The sequence below is a fragment of the Sminthopsis crassicaudata genome, chromosome 4 (genome assembly GCF_048593235.1).
Source record: "Sminthopsis crassicaudata isolate SCR6 chromosome 4, ASM4859323v1, whole genome shotgun sequence".
NCBI classification, from domain to species: Eukaryota; Metazoa; Chordata; class Mammalia; order Dasyuromorphia; family Dasyuridae; genus Sminthopsis; species Sminthopsis crassicaudata.
In genome coordinates, this window is record NC_133620.1 from 187,257,749 (window position 1) to 187,274,224 (window position 16,476).

The following is a 16,476-nucleotide window of genomic DNA, read 5'->3' on the forward strand; positions in this document are numbered from 1 at the left end:
AGGATTTTTACCTCAAAAATTAGTTGGCTTATGTTTTTGTTTTTTTCTACCAAAAAAAATACTTTGGACTTGCAAGGTTAGCATAAAATTGCTTGGTGATTGGGCACAAAATAAGATTAATAATAATAATAATGATAACAATAATATAATTATTGTGGTGATAAAAGATTTACCATCTTATCATATAGTTATCTTATTTGATCTCCAAACAACTACCTATCAGATGCTATTATTATAACCACATTACAGATAAGGAAAGTTAAAATTGAGAGACTTCAAATGATATTTCTAGGATCACATAGTCAGCAAATATTTTAGATCAAATTTGAATTCAGGTCATTCTAATTTCATGTCCAGTGGTCTTTCTCAATGAACCCCATGTCTATCTAAACATAATTTAGAACATGATGAGAATATATGTAGATATCTTCAATAAATTCAAATAATCAAAAGCACATGAATATCTGAAGGCATTGAAAAACCTGGATGTTCCAAATCACTATTGATCAGAGAAATGCAAATTAAGACAATTCTGAGATACCACTACACACCTGTCAGATTGACTAAGATGACAGGAACAAATAATGATGAATGTTGGAGGGGCTGTGGGAAAACTGGGACACTGATGCATTGTTGGTGGAGTTGTAAAAGAATCCAACCATTCTGGAGAGCAATCTGGAATTATGCCCAAAAAGTTATCAAACTGTGCATACCCTTTGACCCAGCAGTGCTACTACTGGGCATATATCCCAAGGAAATACTAAAGAAGGAAAAGGGACTTGTATGTGCCAAAATGTTTATGGCAGCCTTTTTTGTAGTGGCTAGAAACTGGAAAATGAATGGATGTCCATCAATTGGAGAATGGTTGGGTAAATTATGGTATATGAATGTTATGGAATATTATTGTTCTGTAAGAAATGACCAACAGGAGGAATACAGAGAGGCTTGAAGAGACTTACATCAACTGATGTTGAGTAAAATGAGCAGAACCAGGAGATCATTATACACTTCAACAATGATACTGTATGAGGATGTATTCTGATGGAAGTGGATATCTTCAACATTGAGAAGAGCTAATCCAATTCCAATTGATCAATGATGGACAGAATCAGCTACATCCAGAAAAGGAACACTGGGAAATGAGTGTAAACTGTGAGCATTTTTTTTATCTTCCCAGATTATTTTTACCTTCCGAATACAATTCTTCCTTTGCAACAACAACAACAACAAAATTCAGTTCTGCACATATATATTGTAGCTAGGATATACTATAAGATATTTAATATGTATGGGAATGCCTGCCATCTAGGGGAGGGGCTGGAGGGAAGGAGGGGAAAAATTCGGAACAGAAGGGAGTACAAGGGATGTTGTAAAAAAATTACCTATGCATATGTACTGTCAAAAATGTTATAATTATAAAATTAATTTTTAAAAAATGACTGAAAAAAAAGAAAAAAAATTGGCTGACATGATTGAGCTGCTATCAATAATCATTGAGACATGTTGATTAATGAGATGGAAGTTAGAGAACTTTTTAAGGGAGAAAGTAGTGTTCAAAATCTACAGACCATAGAATTTTTTTCTTAAGGTGATAGGATAGACAGTCACTGGAGTTTTTTAAGTAGTGTGGTGATAAGGTCATAATTGTGCTTTAAAGTGATAGTTGTTAGAGAAGGGGGTGTATATGAGAAACAGTGGGAAGGTAAAATGAATAGATTTTGATAGTAAATTGTGCATAGTAGGGGAAAGTGAGAAATTAAGAATGACTTGGAAGATGATTGTGCCCTAAAAATACTAGGTAAGTTAGGAACCATAGAGAGCTTTGGGGAAGGGGAGAAATGAATTTGATTTTGAATATATTGAGTTAAAATTTTATAACACATTATATTTAAGTTATTCAACTGATAATTGGAGCAGAGATTCTAGAGATCAAAATAGAAAACTAGGTTTAATAAACAGATCTGCCAATCACCAGTATAAAAATAATAAAGGAAGCTCCTCTCATTTTCAATTGAATGATAACGTAAGCTGCCAGAATGCAAAGAGTTAAAAAGAGTAAGAGGAAAGGAAGTAGAAAATCTTATTGCATGTGGTCTTCTTAAGAACTTAAATACAAAAGTTAGGACAAATGTGCCATAAAAGTTAGCAAGGATGGCTATGTCAAATGAGAATATTTTGAGGATGGGGAAGTAATGAGCATATTTGTAGACAGCAGGGAAACATCCAGAAGACAGGGAAAGATTGATGCTACAGTAAAAATGTCGGGAAGATGTAAGGGACAAACTATCTAAGGTGACAGGATAGAATAGTACCACTTATGCATGCAGAGGACTTTATTATGTGAGGGCCAGGTATTTAAGAGATAAAGCAGAAGACAGTTGTAGAAAAATTTTGATTGCTGTGAGATGTGTAGGGCTGGGAAAAGAAGCTCTTGGTAAATGACTTCTATTTTTTCATTGAAATGTAAGTCAAGGTTCTCAACTGAGAAGGTTGGGGAAAGGGGAGCATGAGGCTGTTTAAAGATGGGTAAAATGGCATGGAAAAGCTATCATGGCCAGCTAGATAGTGAATTGATTGGGGAATAAAGAGGATCATCTTGCCACAGTGAGGTCCCAGGTGTGATTATATAACATCAATGTGTAAGATCACTAATCAGTTTGTTTAACTGCACAAGAATGGATGTGAAGGCATCATAGGATGGAATCAATCCAAATTGTGATTTAACAGGACAAAGCTAGTATTAGGATAATGGAGAAAGGAATTAAAGAGAAGAAAATAATGTAGATTTGAACTATTTTCTCAGAAATCAAGATGAAGATAGTATGAGGGTTTTAGTAGTACAGATGTGGTAGCCTAGGAAAGAATTGAGATTTTTAAAGGATTAAAGATCATTTTGAGGATTTATAAACAAACAGGTTTAGGGATTTTAAGGAAGAAAGAAATCTGAAATGTCAAAATAACAGATGAAATGACAGATAAAGGGATTTAGAGTTCATGAACATGGAAATGGAACATCTGTGGATAATAGAAAGACCAAAGTTATTATGTCTGTGTGTGGCAGAGATAAGGGGAAGAATATCTCATGGAAAGTTAAGGAACTGATTGAGAAAGTTTCAGTCTATATGGTGAAGTCCTCTAATATGAGAACAATAGTTAGGATGAAGTAAAACGTTATGAACTAGGTACTTAGTTCTGTGTAAAGGGAATATATGTTATGAACATTGGAAAATAATACAAGACTTTTGATTCAGTAATTAATGTGAATTGAATGATCCTCAAAGGAAGAGAAGTTATGGTGGTAAGAAGAGTTTGGATATGGCAGTGAAGAATAAGGAGTATTTTCACTTCCATATCATGACCAATGAATCAGGGCACATGAACTAAAGTAAAACTAGTGCTGAAAAAAGTGACTAAAGATACAGTTTCATAAAGTGAGAAACGTATTTCAGTGAATGCAAGAAAATGGAAAGAATAAGAAAGGAAGCTTTATGATGAAAGGAATTTGCAACTTCATTAGCAAGTAGTCTTGAAAACACAGTGAAAGTGATAGGTATATCTGGAGTTATAAATTGGAAGGGTCAGGTTGAGAGACTGAGAATAAATGAAAATGCATTAGAATTCCACAATTTATATCATGACATAGGTGGTCAAAATAACTAGTTTAGGGAAAGTAACAAAGTGGTAGGAGTATGTTTATAATATTGATTATTACCCCAGGGATGCCAGGAAATCAGTGTGAAGGTTGAGCAGGTTAGAGAGTGAACACTATGCCTAGACTTTGTCATGATATGGAAGTTCCAGGTAAGGATTCACAAGTGGCAAATATGGAATTAGAATGTGTCAGGAAGATTAATTAAATGGCATAGTTGATCAAGGATTTTCTCTTAAAAGTAAAACCATCAATGTACACTTTGAATTAATGTGTGTCTAAGACTGGATTTGAACTCATAATGATGAGCCTTCCTTAGTTCAGACCCAGAACTCTATCCCCTTTACCACTTAGTTGACATTCCTTTAAGTAATGCAGACCTATTAAACATTTTTTTTAAATTGAAGAAAACATAGATGAGAGAAATCAACCTAATATTGTTATGCAGAATGTTTTGGGACAGAGAAAAACTAAAGACTAGAATCCTGATTAGGAGCCTGTTGGTATAATTCAGTTGTACTTCAATAAAACCCTGAATTTAGGGAGTGAGCTTGGGAATTGAATTGAAAAGACAATGTAAGGTAAGGATGGATAGAATTTGCTAATTGATGTCAGGATATTTTGGCAGGGCACTAAAAAAGAGAGAAGTTTTGGAAGGAAGAGTTAGGCCTGAGTAGCTGGGAGCCTCATAATATGATTAATTGAAGTAGATAGTAAAATAAAACTAACTAGTTTTTTGGGGGGAGGGGAGGAGTCACTGAGTCTTGGTCCACAAGGGAATTCAATTAAAATGATGGTAGAAATTGAGTGACACTTTTCTAGTTCTTTTGAGAGTTAGTAGACATGGCAGTTTCAGAGAATGGCAGATGATGTTATTGGCATAAGTCAACCAACTGTGTCACGTAATTTCTAGAGGTAATGATGCATTAGATAATTCAAACTGATGCATATTTTTATCAAAAAATTAGGACTACATCACAGCCACTGAATATGAAACTGGTTTGCATCCTGATGAGATCAAAGAAAAAAAAATCATAGGATGCACTGTGTTCCCTGTGAAAACTTAAGCAGAGATCAGATACACATGTCTACTATTCATTATCAATAAACATAGACCCATATGCTTTTTCACAACTGTACTTGGGCTTCATTTCTTATTCTTTAAGAGTGAGGTCAACCTGACCAGGCAATAGAGAAAACTCTTTAAGCCAAATGTGAGTCATTTACACTTTACAAATAATAGATATCTCTGTTGTATGTGAGGTTATAAAACCAGCAGGTAATAGAAAATGTGTTTTCCTGAAGGAAATGATGCACACCACTGCTCTTGGAGAAACCCTATTTCCCTTACCTCTTTACATCAGTGATACACAATTACACAAAGTCAAGATCATTTTGCAAATGTCCATGTTTATTTTTTCCTAACAGAAGTGAGAGTTAATGTCATTGCTTATTGATTGCCAGTCTCAGAGGCTGAAGGCTTTTATTTAGCTATGAAGGAGGCCCAGACTAGTCCATTTAACATTTTAACATTTCAGTGGAATTGGCCTATATATATATATATATATATATATATATATATATATATATATATATATATATAGTGATTACTATGGGGAGACAAGAATCTTACTTCTATATGGGTCAATGTGATTGTGATCTAACCAAGTTTAGGGGGAAAAATCACAACAGTAATAATACCAAATATTCAGGGAATAGCAAAACCAGTCTAAAATAAAACCCATTTTGGAAGATGTTTACTACAAACGTAAAAGGGGAAGAACAGAATTCAAATCCTATCTCTGCCACTTAATTATCTCTAACTTCTCTTGGTTTCAGTTCCTCATCTGTAAAATGAAAGAGTTGAGCTACATGGCCTCTAAGGGTCCCTCTAGTTCTAAACCTATGATTCTATGGTGATTCTCTTTTATTTTTAAAGCTTTTTTATTCATTTTTTTCTGAGGCAATTGGGGTTAAGTAACTTGCCCAGGGTCACACAGCTAGGAAGTGTTAAGTATCTGAGACAAGATTTGAACTCAGGTCATCCTGACTTCAGGGCTGGTGCTCTATTCACTGCACCATCTAGCTGCCCCTCCAGAATGATTTAAGCCTGTATTTTCACTGAGCAAAATGAACAAATTTATAAAATTCAGTAGAGCATGCTTGTAAGAAGAGGAGACTATTGCAACTGGGCTTTCATAAAATAGCAAGGCCTTTGGTTGCTTTATCAACTTCCACAAATGTTCATGTAATTTGAGGTCAAAGGTAATTTGATTTTACCTTTTCTTGGGTCAAAGGTTGTTAATGACAACTCTGAGTGACCTGAAATGAAGCTTAAATTTGGGCATGGTTAATTGTGCAAAACTGGTCAGTTTCTGACTACATTACTTAAATATTAATAATTTTGCAATAATCTATGCTTATGTGTAACCATAAGGTAATAATTTATAATTGTTATTATACTTGTCACAATGTACACACCCTCTTCCCTTATAATTTTGCTATTGGGATAACAATTAATACCTGCCTTAAAATGACTGGCATATAATAGGTAGTTCCTTTATTGAACTGAATTGAATTTATTTTTAGAAGAACCAGATAACTAAAAAAAGTCCTAATATTCATTATTTCATTTGTTCCTCCTGATAACCCAAAGAAGTGTTTAATATGATTGTTATTATTATACTGATTTGAAAATTAGAAATTAATTCTATAAAAAGATTAAATTATTCCCCCAAAGTGACACAGAGAAACCATCAAATCAAAGATTTTCTTTCTTTCTTTTCTTTTTTTTTTTTTTTTCAAATCAAAGTTTCTTTACCTATCTTTGTGTCATAAATCCCTTTGGTATACTGCTACAATCTATGGACCTGTTTTTTCAATGATATCTTTGAAATGACATCACTTACAAAGAAAAAACACTTTTATTTAAAAAGTTATCAAAATACTTTTTTTTTTAAGTATAACAAAAATTTACATTTATATTTTTTAAGGTTTGCCAAGTTCTTTCCCCACAACAACCCTGTGAGGTAGGTGACATAGGTATTATTACCCTCATGTTACAGATGATGAAATAGAGGCTCGTAAAGGTTACGTGGCTTTCCCAGAATCACACAGACAGTGAGTGTCCAAGGAGGACTCAAAGCCAGGTCTCCTAACCCCAATATAATTCTCATATAAATTGCATTCTGCTCATTATCCTGCCATTTTTCATTCCTTACCTCATCACATGTAACCTTGGGAAATTTTGCCATGGGAAACTAAAGAAATACACCTAAGAATTTATAATAATAGTAGCTCACATTTATACGGTGCTTCACAGTTTACAAAACACTCTTCCTCACAACCACTCTGTGAGGTAGATAGTACAACCGTTATAACCCCCATTTTACAGATGAGGAAACTGAGGTTCAGAGGGGTTGTGGTTTTGGAGCTAGGAGGAATCTTAGGAGGTCATCAAGTCCAACCCCCTCATTCTATTGATGAAGAAATTGGGGCTAGTGTGTGAAGTGGAATACGACTAGTAAGGAGAGCAGAAACTCAAATCTTCTGGTTGGCTTTCCAATCACTGAATTTTTGCTGTCTCTTAGAGTGTTTATCACCTGCTTATCTTAGCTTTTTCTTCTCCACATTGTCAAGAAAAACTTCTCAAAGTTTCTGTTTAATCAGTCCATGTTGGTGAGATAGGTTGGTGATGGAAAGGCAACCACCCAGCTCATGACTGTCTAAATGCATCATGTTATCACATTCCTATAAACTAGCACCTTTGGCATGGCAGCCCAAATTAAAGGAAATCAATAATTTAATTCTATATAAGTAGGCAGGAAATTCAGAAAAAAGGTGGGAGCCCTTGGGAATGCTGCCAGGAGGGCAGTACCTTCTTAAAACATACAAGGCATGATTATAAAATAATAAGGAAATGAAACAAATGTGCTCAGATCCAAGTGAACACTTCCTTCCTCAATTACCCTTGGGGCCACTCACTTTATTCAATGATGTGAGCTAGCACTGCTCAGAACAGTTTGGAATCCAAGCTTCTCTTTGGGAGTACTCTTCCAACACAATTAATCACACAACTTTATAGTCATCTCTCTCCCTCTCTCTCTCTTTTTCCCTCCCTTCCTTTTTCTCCCCCTTCCTCTCTCTCCCTGTCTTTCTCCCTCCCTTCCTTCCTCCCTCTTTTTTCTTTCTTTCTTTCTCTCCTTCTCTCTCTGTCTCTCCCTTTGAATATTATAGTCATATCTTCTTTTGACTTTTTTGTCCTCTTTCTCTCCCTTTCTCTTTCTCTCCCAAAACTCTCTCTCAACATTATAGTCATATCTTCTTATGACTTTATAGTCTTCTCTCTCTCAACTCTTTCTCTTTACCAAAACCCACTCTCTCTCTTTCTCTCTACCAAGACTTTTTCTTTCTATTTATCTCAATGTTATAATGGTATAAACTCATTACTTTATAGTCATCTTTTTCTCTTTTCATTCCTCCCTCAACTGTCTCTCTCAAAAAAAAAAAACCTACCCATTATTCAAAATTTGCCTCATACAACCGTCCATCTTAATATGCTCACAAAATCCTGGCTCTCTCTGGAAGAGATTATATTGTGTTAGTTGCTCTTTCATATCCCTGACCCACATGATCAGAAAAGCTCAGATTTCAGTTCCTAGACATATACCAAAAAGGATATGAGGTCATCTAATACAACTTTTATTTTAAGTTGGGGAAATTGAGGCCTAAGAAGGACAAGTGATCACACTCCAACTGCGGTATTAAATGTCAGAAGCCAGATTTGAACCCAGGTGCTCTGATTCCAGAGCTAGCACACATTCTATCTCATTGCACTGTCTACCTGGCCTACTTTGTCTCCATTTCCTCATTACTCTGTAAATTCTCAAGTTTGTTCTGTCATTTACATCTCTTGACGGAGATCCTTGTTATATACTTTGTTTTTGTACTATTCTTTCCCAAACACTAGATTGATTTTCAGATGATTTCTGACAATTATAAAAAATTAAATTCACTTCCATTGGATGAAAATGGAAGAGATTTTTTTTAAAAGACCATGCCACAACTCTGTAGCTGATATCTTTAAGAAGAGTTTCAAATGTTTTCAGAGCAATGGTAGGATCACTGAACCAAGTATTTAATCCCTCCAAGAAGATCCCTTTTTATTGAACAACTTTCATTTGCATGTACAAATTCTTGAATGTTTGAAAAAAAAATAATCCAAATGATAATAATAAATGGTCACATTATAAATACCTTGTATTTGATTAAAAAACAACAACCAAAAAACAAACCCACAGAGTTCTTGTATGAATCCTAATTAAAAACATCATGTTCAGAATGATCACACTTATAGCTACAATGTTCAAAAACTAAAATCACTTCTTTCCTTGTCCTTAGTAGAGGTGATTATAGATAAAGGAGTCAGAAAGGGAGCAAGTTGTGTGTGTTACCTGAATGTAATCTCAGAAAAATTACTACTTTCCATTTGATTCAGACATTTAACTGGCTTCATTCCAACTTTGACAAGTCATAGATTCACAGATTTATCTTACACACTCTTTCTTCCAAACAGCTTAGTTAAATGTGAATTTACATGTATGTTCATTCCCCATCCTCTATGGTGAATTGGGGAAGGGCCTGTTAAATGATGACACAGGCCATTCCTTGGTAAAAGTTTGCAGTTTTCTTTCCCAATACATCTTCTTTTTGTTGAGAACTTCCATTTTTATCCTGTGTTCCTCTTCTGCCATTTCACATTCTCTTTCAATTTGCTGAATTTTGGCCACATGCACTTCATTCATCTGGATCAATTGCAGTTGCAAAATGGACATTTGCTGATGGTGTTCTTCTTCATGCATCTTTTTTAAAGCACTTTCCTGAGAGGCTCTGCTCCTGTAGTTTTTATTGGTGGTTATTCTGACTGCTGAACACGAAGGTTCAGGTTGAGAGGTCCCTTCACAAAATGGAAAGTGAATTAATTCCTTCTCCTCCTCACATAGTTCTCGATTTGAAACAGGAAAAGGTTCTTGGTTTGCTGTGTCAGGGTGGTATTCTGACTCCTCTGGAGGACTCTGTAAAAAGTAAATTTGCTCAGATAGCATGCTGGCAATCTTCTCTTTTCCTATTACCTGTGTGCTTAGAAGTGGACTAACGCTCCGTTTTACCTTCTCTCTCCTTTCATGTGCCATTATCTTTTTTTGTCCGTGCCTTGATGTTTTCCCAGCACTTCTTCAGTTGTTTGAAATCCCGCAGTGAGACACTTGGTTGAGAATTGTACTCATGGGCGAGAGCTTGCCAGGTCCGCTGCTTAAGGGCAATTGTCCTTGCATCACTTTTCTTACATTCAAGCACATATTTATACTTTTCCACTAATGCAAGCAAAATACTCTTTTCCAATTCAGAAAAGTATTTGGCAGGTTTTATAATTTTGTTGTTTTGCACTTTCTATGCTTTTCCTCTGGGCAGTAAGAATCCTGATACTGCAGTGCATCCGGACCGCGGCGCCGCGGAAGCTGGGGGCGGGATGGGGTGGGATGGGATGGGATGGGGTGGGATGGGGTGGTGCGGGGAGGGCTGGAGAGGACCAAAATACTTTTAGAAAAAATAACTTTATAGATCCCAGATTGGAGAACCTCTGACTATATGATCAGAAGTTGTACTTGAAGCTAGTTCTGCTTAATATAAATGCAGAGCATTTTTTACTATCTCATGTTGCCTTTAAGTTATAGATTCATAGGTCATAAAGTTCAAAGGTATATCACAGATCATCTAATGTATCAGCCACATGAAACATGAATTCTTTCAACAGTATTCCAGAGGAGTGATTATCCACCTTCTAATTGATTATCTCCAGGATAAGGTACCTTTCCAATGAAATGGCTGTTTCTTGAGGAAGTGATTATCTTCTCAACATTTTACCAAGTTGTCTCCTCTACTCTGTAGTACATATGTGTGCACAACTGCTCCCCTCTATTCTATTGTAAGCTTCTTAGGATCAAGAACTATATTCATTTCTATCATTATTTCCTTAAAATCATTTATAAATGCTTTGTACATAGTGTGTATTTAATATATGTTGTTGAATTGAATTTTAGTGCATGAATTTCTTTCAGAAGGATTTGTCACCCACCACATTCTCACATCCATATTATAATGTAAGCCATATTATAAGTGTTCTATTACATTAATATTTCAGTAATACTTAGTCCTTAGAAACTTTTATAATCATTTTATGAGTTATTCTTCCTGACAAATTGCATGTATGAATAATGATGGTGAGGTCTGATTATGCAAATCCCAGGGGGTGGAGAATAAAAGGCTCTTGCTAATAGTGATTCTGCTATTAGGGTTGGCATAGCACCACCTATCAAAGGACAGGTAGAGAAATCAGTTAACTTCTAACTATGGGTTAGATACCATAGGATACTCAGAGCATCCAGCCAAAATAGCCTTAAAATCTTTTCCCTTCCTGTTGGTTTTTGGAGCATATTATATGGGGTAAATTGATAAGATTAATGGCCTGGACCATGTTTCAAGAAAAGAAGAAGATAATGTTTGCTGAATACCACCATTAGATAGGAGAATGATCTTTCTTTAAAGTTTTACTTTTGTTAAGACAAAATAAACTTTACATGCAAATGATATCATGGGAAAAAATACAGTTTCACCATATGAAATAATTATGGAAACATGTTCACTATAAGAGATTAAGTGAAACTTATAGAAAATGAGAAGATATTAAATAGCACAGAAATTTGCAAAGAAACATTCAGTTGCTGATAGACTGAAATGAATTGTGATGAGATTTGGTTGGAGTTTTTAACACTAAAAACCTTTTAATAAAATTCAAAAAACTATATATTCCAGGTTTTACCAATTTGGGGGCCATGTTAAAATGGAGAACCAAAATAAATACTTGATCCTTTTTCTTCCTTTGTCAGTGTATATTTTTAGCTCTCTTTATCCTTATTCATTCAAAAGAATTATTGGATAAGACATCCCCTTATTTATATCTAAATTCTCATTGATTATAGGAGTATATGCCTTTTTAAAAAGACAGACTATCCAATTAATCTTTATAGGATTTAAAATAAGTATCAAACCTGAGTTACTTTTTAAATGAGCTAAATGATATTCCAAAGCCTTTATGGTAAGCTGTCACATTATGTTTTGTTATATAGGTATTCAAATCCAAAAATTTACATAATTACAGAGAAATTACAATTATCTTATAGAAAAAAATAAAACAAAATACAATGTCAAAGTCACAGCAAGGGTCTTCATAAACTTGACAAAATAGTTCATGGATGCAGTTCTTATCTTGCCATTGTTGAAAACCCCAAGTGATTGATACTTTCATTTCTTGTTGTATGTACTTAAATCCAAAACCATAACATCATAATGATTTTGCAATAGAAAATGCTATTAATGTGCAGCTAAAATAAAAGAGATGGATTACTAATCATAGATTGTGGTAAATAAATCTGAATTAAGTATTCCCAAGCAAGAAACTATGCAACCCTTATCTATGAAATTTGAACATAAACAATGAGTTAGAAGTTGGGGAGACTGAGTCAGAATTTTAGCTACATTGTTGATTTTATGTGAATAATTCAATTTTTTCATCAGCAAATTAAGAATATAAATACTTTGACCTTATCTCATAGGGAAGCTTTAAGAGAAAATGAGATAATGCATTGAAAACACTAACAGTATAACACTATATAAATAAGTTGTCATAATTAATTAGAGTTTTTAGGAAAAGAAATTAGATAATACACATAAAATACTGAGAACATCCTCAGGGAATTGACTCATAGAGATGTAATGACTTGACTTATCTCTTCTTCTAAATCACTTAAAAGTTTGTAAATTTACTTTGTTATATATTTGGGTAATACTCATCTGTGTACATGTTGTTTCATCCAAGAAAACAAATTTCTTGAAGAGAAAGATTTTTCTGTACTTTTTATATACCTGGCATTTAGCTTAGTGTATAGCATGCAACATATATATTTTTAAAAACTTGATGATCATTCTGATTCCTTTGAAAATAATCAGTTGGTACTGGATTTTTATCTAAAAAAATCATAAATGAGGGAAAAGGATCCATGTGCAAAAATGTTTATACCAGCTCTTTTTTGTTGTGGAAAAGAATTGGAAAATAAGAGGATGCTCATCAATTGGGAAATGGTTAAATAAATTATAGTACATGAAAGTAATAAAATACTATTCTATAAAAAATGATGAACAGGTTGGTTTAGGAAAAGCCTGGAAAGATTTATGTAAACTAAAGCTTTGTGAAGCAAGTAGAACCAGGAAAACATTGTACATATAAACAAGAAAACTGTATGATAATCAACTATGATAGATTTGGTTCTCATCAGCAAATCAGTGATATAAGACAATTCCAATAAACTTTGGATGGAAATTATCATCTTCATCCAGAGAGAGAACTATGGAGACTGAATGTGAATTAAAACATACTATATTCACCTTTTTTTTCTCCCCCCCCCCATTGTTCTTATTGTTCTCTTACAGACATGACTCACATTAAAAAAAAAAAATGAAAGTACATGTAAACTTAAAATCTAAAACAAACAAAAAACCCCCAAAATAATTGTCATTTAAGTTATTAAATTCAATTTGGAAACATGTCTGTACTTTTTTACTTGTAGAATAAAAGGCTAAACTTTCATAGTGGGCATTTAATTTTTTTTTCATATATTTTTGCTGTTGAACTTATTTCATATTATTTCCTAGAAGGAGTTAACTGACTTCATAGGGAGCAGAGCTCTGGGCTGGAGTAATGAAGATTTGAGTTTAAATCCTACCTAATTAGCTGTGTGAATAAAGTCACTTCATCTCTGTCTACCTTACTTTTTTCAAGTATGAAATAAGGATCATAATTGCACCGATCTCTGAGGATTGTCATGAGGATCACATGCTAGAAAAATTGTAAATTATTCAGCAGTGTTTGGCATATTGTAGGTGCTCATTTTTTTTTTTTTGCCCTTCATGGTTTGCTTTTATTTCTTTGTTGTTAATTTTTTTTTAACAAAATATGTTACATCATGTTTCCTGTAATAGATGTACTTCTTAACTGTGAGCCTTTGTACAGACTTTCCTATCTGTCTACATACCTAGAATATACTTCTTTCTCATTCCTAAATCTTGGAATGTTTTGCTCTTTTCAAGGTTCATCTTCATGGCCAATTCTTTTAAGAAACTTCTCCCAGCATTCCTTCTCTTCTACCCATATTTATGTAAATAACTTGTATTTTCTTTGAGTAAATATTGTTTCCTCTCAGTTGACTGTAAGGCCATTGAAAACCAGGACTTTTAATTTTGTTTTTTGTACTTCCAGAATTTACTAATTTACCCAGCACATAAGTATTACTTAACAATATTTGTTTGATTGAATTGAAATAAATTGAGTTGAACTGAATTGAACAGAACTTAAGTCTATGGGGTGGTTTTTAGTACATGATTTCAATTATATTTGAGTCCTTATGGTCCCATATAGAGTTTTCTTGATAAAGATATTGAAGTTTATAATTTCTTTCTTCAACTTATTTTGTAGATGAAGAAACTGACATAAACAGTTAGGTGAATTACCCAGGATGCCTAGTAAATGTGGGAGGCCAGATTTGAATTCAAAAAGAAGAATCTTTCTGATTCCAGTGCCATATGTCCTCTAAGAAGAAATGAAAAAACAAAATTCCACAATTTACTTTTGGAAATGAATGCATAGTTAGGCTCCTGTGGTGGTAATAATTACAAATGTAATGACAGTTAATGCTAATTTTATAGTTAATTTAACCACTAAGCAGCCCAAACATTGTGTTCATGATCATACAATTTACCTTTCAAAATCTCTGAAATCCTTTCAGTTGAATTAGTTTCTTTCCCCAAGCATTTGGAATCTATTTTATATTTCAAAATAAAGCTTGTGCTGGTTGAATTTATATACAACCCATATACCCCAGTTTAGTTGTTCTTTGAGTATCTTATAGATATTTTAAGCTATCTTCATTTAGTTCCCTATAATTGGCTTTAACTGAAATTGTAATAATAAGCTTTTGCAATTCTAAATACCTTTAAAAGCAAAAAAAAAAAAAGAACATAATATTTGCAGGACAGTGCTATTCAATTATACTATCTAATAGTAGCACCTAGTAGGTCATAGTAAAACTAGCAGAGAGAATTTATTGATCTAATAAAAAACAACAACAACAACAACAACAAAAACATATGAGCTTTTAGATCAGGAAACATCAAACAGGGATTTGAAGATTCACTCTGAGTTTCAGTACAGTACTCCTTATAAAATTGTGCACAGCTGGTGACAAAGTGGACCATTCTGATTTATTGCCTGTAAGGAAAGAGAGCAGGCAATATAGATCTGAAGCTTGTTTAGCTCTAAATATCAGGGAAGTACTAACATTTTCAATTACCATTGCCAATCACCAGTGGTAACTTTATTTTGATTGCATCAAAGGCTGCCTTTCTTGTCTTGATGTTCTTTGTGGCTGCTTAAGTAGATTTATTCTAGATAGTAATCCCTATTTTCATCACTGTCAGATGCACGCTACACTTGGTTGGTTAAATTTAGATGACAGAAGAATGCTTCGTTGATTACAGTTTTCACAAAGAAGTGTCTGTGGCTCTGTGTCCTCCTACTCGACTACTGATTGATGATATTTCAACTCCTTCATCGTCTTCACCTTCATTTTCTGCACAATATTTTTCAAAACTCAATTTGAAAGAAATCTTGCTCCAAACATGTTTGCTCTACTCTGTTTACATGGAAGAATTCAGAGTTGAATGTGATCAGCTCTACAAGGCAATAGTCATAGATTAACCAACCTGCTAAACAATTTTACAATTCCAGGGTTCTTCTTAAAAGTTTTTGTCCTTTTTTTTTCAAGGAAATTAAGACTAAAATCCTTTCTTTTTCCTTTTCTGTTAATTATGATGATTTTTTTAACTAGGCAAATAACATTTTAGATTTCCTCTAATATTTAAAAAATAGTATTTATATATGTATACTTGTTCATGTACATACACACATATGCTTATGTATACACATATTTAAACATATTATAACACACATATTAATATTTAATTCCTGTAATAGGATGGCAAAAATAATCTTATTTCTGTATTTCTATTTATATCATCACTTATTACACAAACTGGTGTAACCTTGAATTTAGAAGTCATTCTGGTGAGTGGTAAATTTTAATACTTAAAAATATTCCCATTAGCTAGAGATTTGTAAACTCTTAGAGGACAGCACCTGTCCTCTAAGCTGTGTGTTGTGGTGTTAATTCAGATTCAGGACTTTTTTGAGTATCAGGTTAGAGGGATTAGTATGAAGGTTGATACAAGGCTTTTTAGCATTGTAGGAGGTTAAGGTTTTGGACATGATCAGAGCCGTGGGTGGTGGAGATTTTAACTAGCAGTGCTAAACCAATGGCTGCTTCACAAACTGAGAAGACTAAGAGAATCAAGGGGGTCATAGATATTGAGAATATGTGGAAGTGGGTAATTAAGAGGGTTTTGAGGATAAAAAGGGATAACATTATACTCTCTAGGCATAAGAGGGTTGATAGGTGGGATCTATATATTAGGACTCCTATTAGGGCTAACAGGAAAGCCACTTGATTAGGTTTAGGTTGATGGGAAGCATAAGGTATTCATGGGGTAGAACCATGATTTATTGAGTCGAAATCAATTATCTTACTTAGATTAAAAACCTATTCGGTTCATTCAAGGCCTTTTTGGAACCACTCATATGCTAAACCGCTTGTAAGTAAGAT

General features: G+C 33.8%; 1 pseudogene; it reads right to left on the minus strand.

The window, feature by feature from the left end:
* Nucleotides 1-9,235: 9,235 nt before the first annotated feature.
* The window catches only part of LOC141540681 (myb/SANT-like DNA-binding domain-containing protein 3 pseudogene), a 98,396-nt pseudogene continuing 91,155 nt past the window's right edge, over nt 9,236-16,476 (minus strand).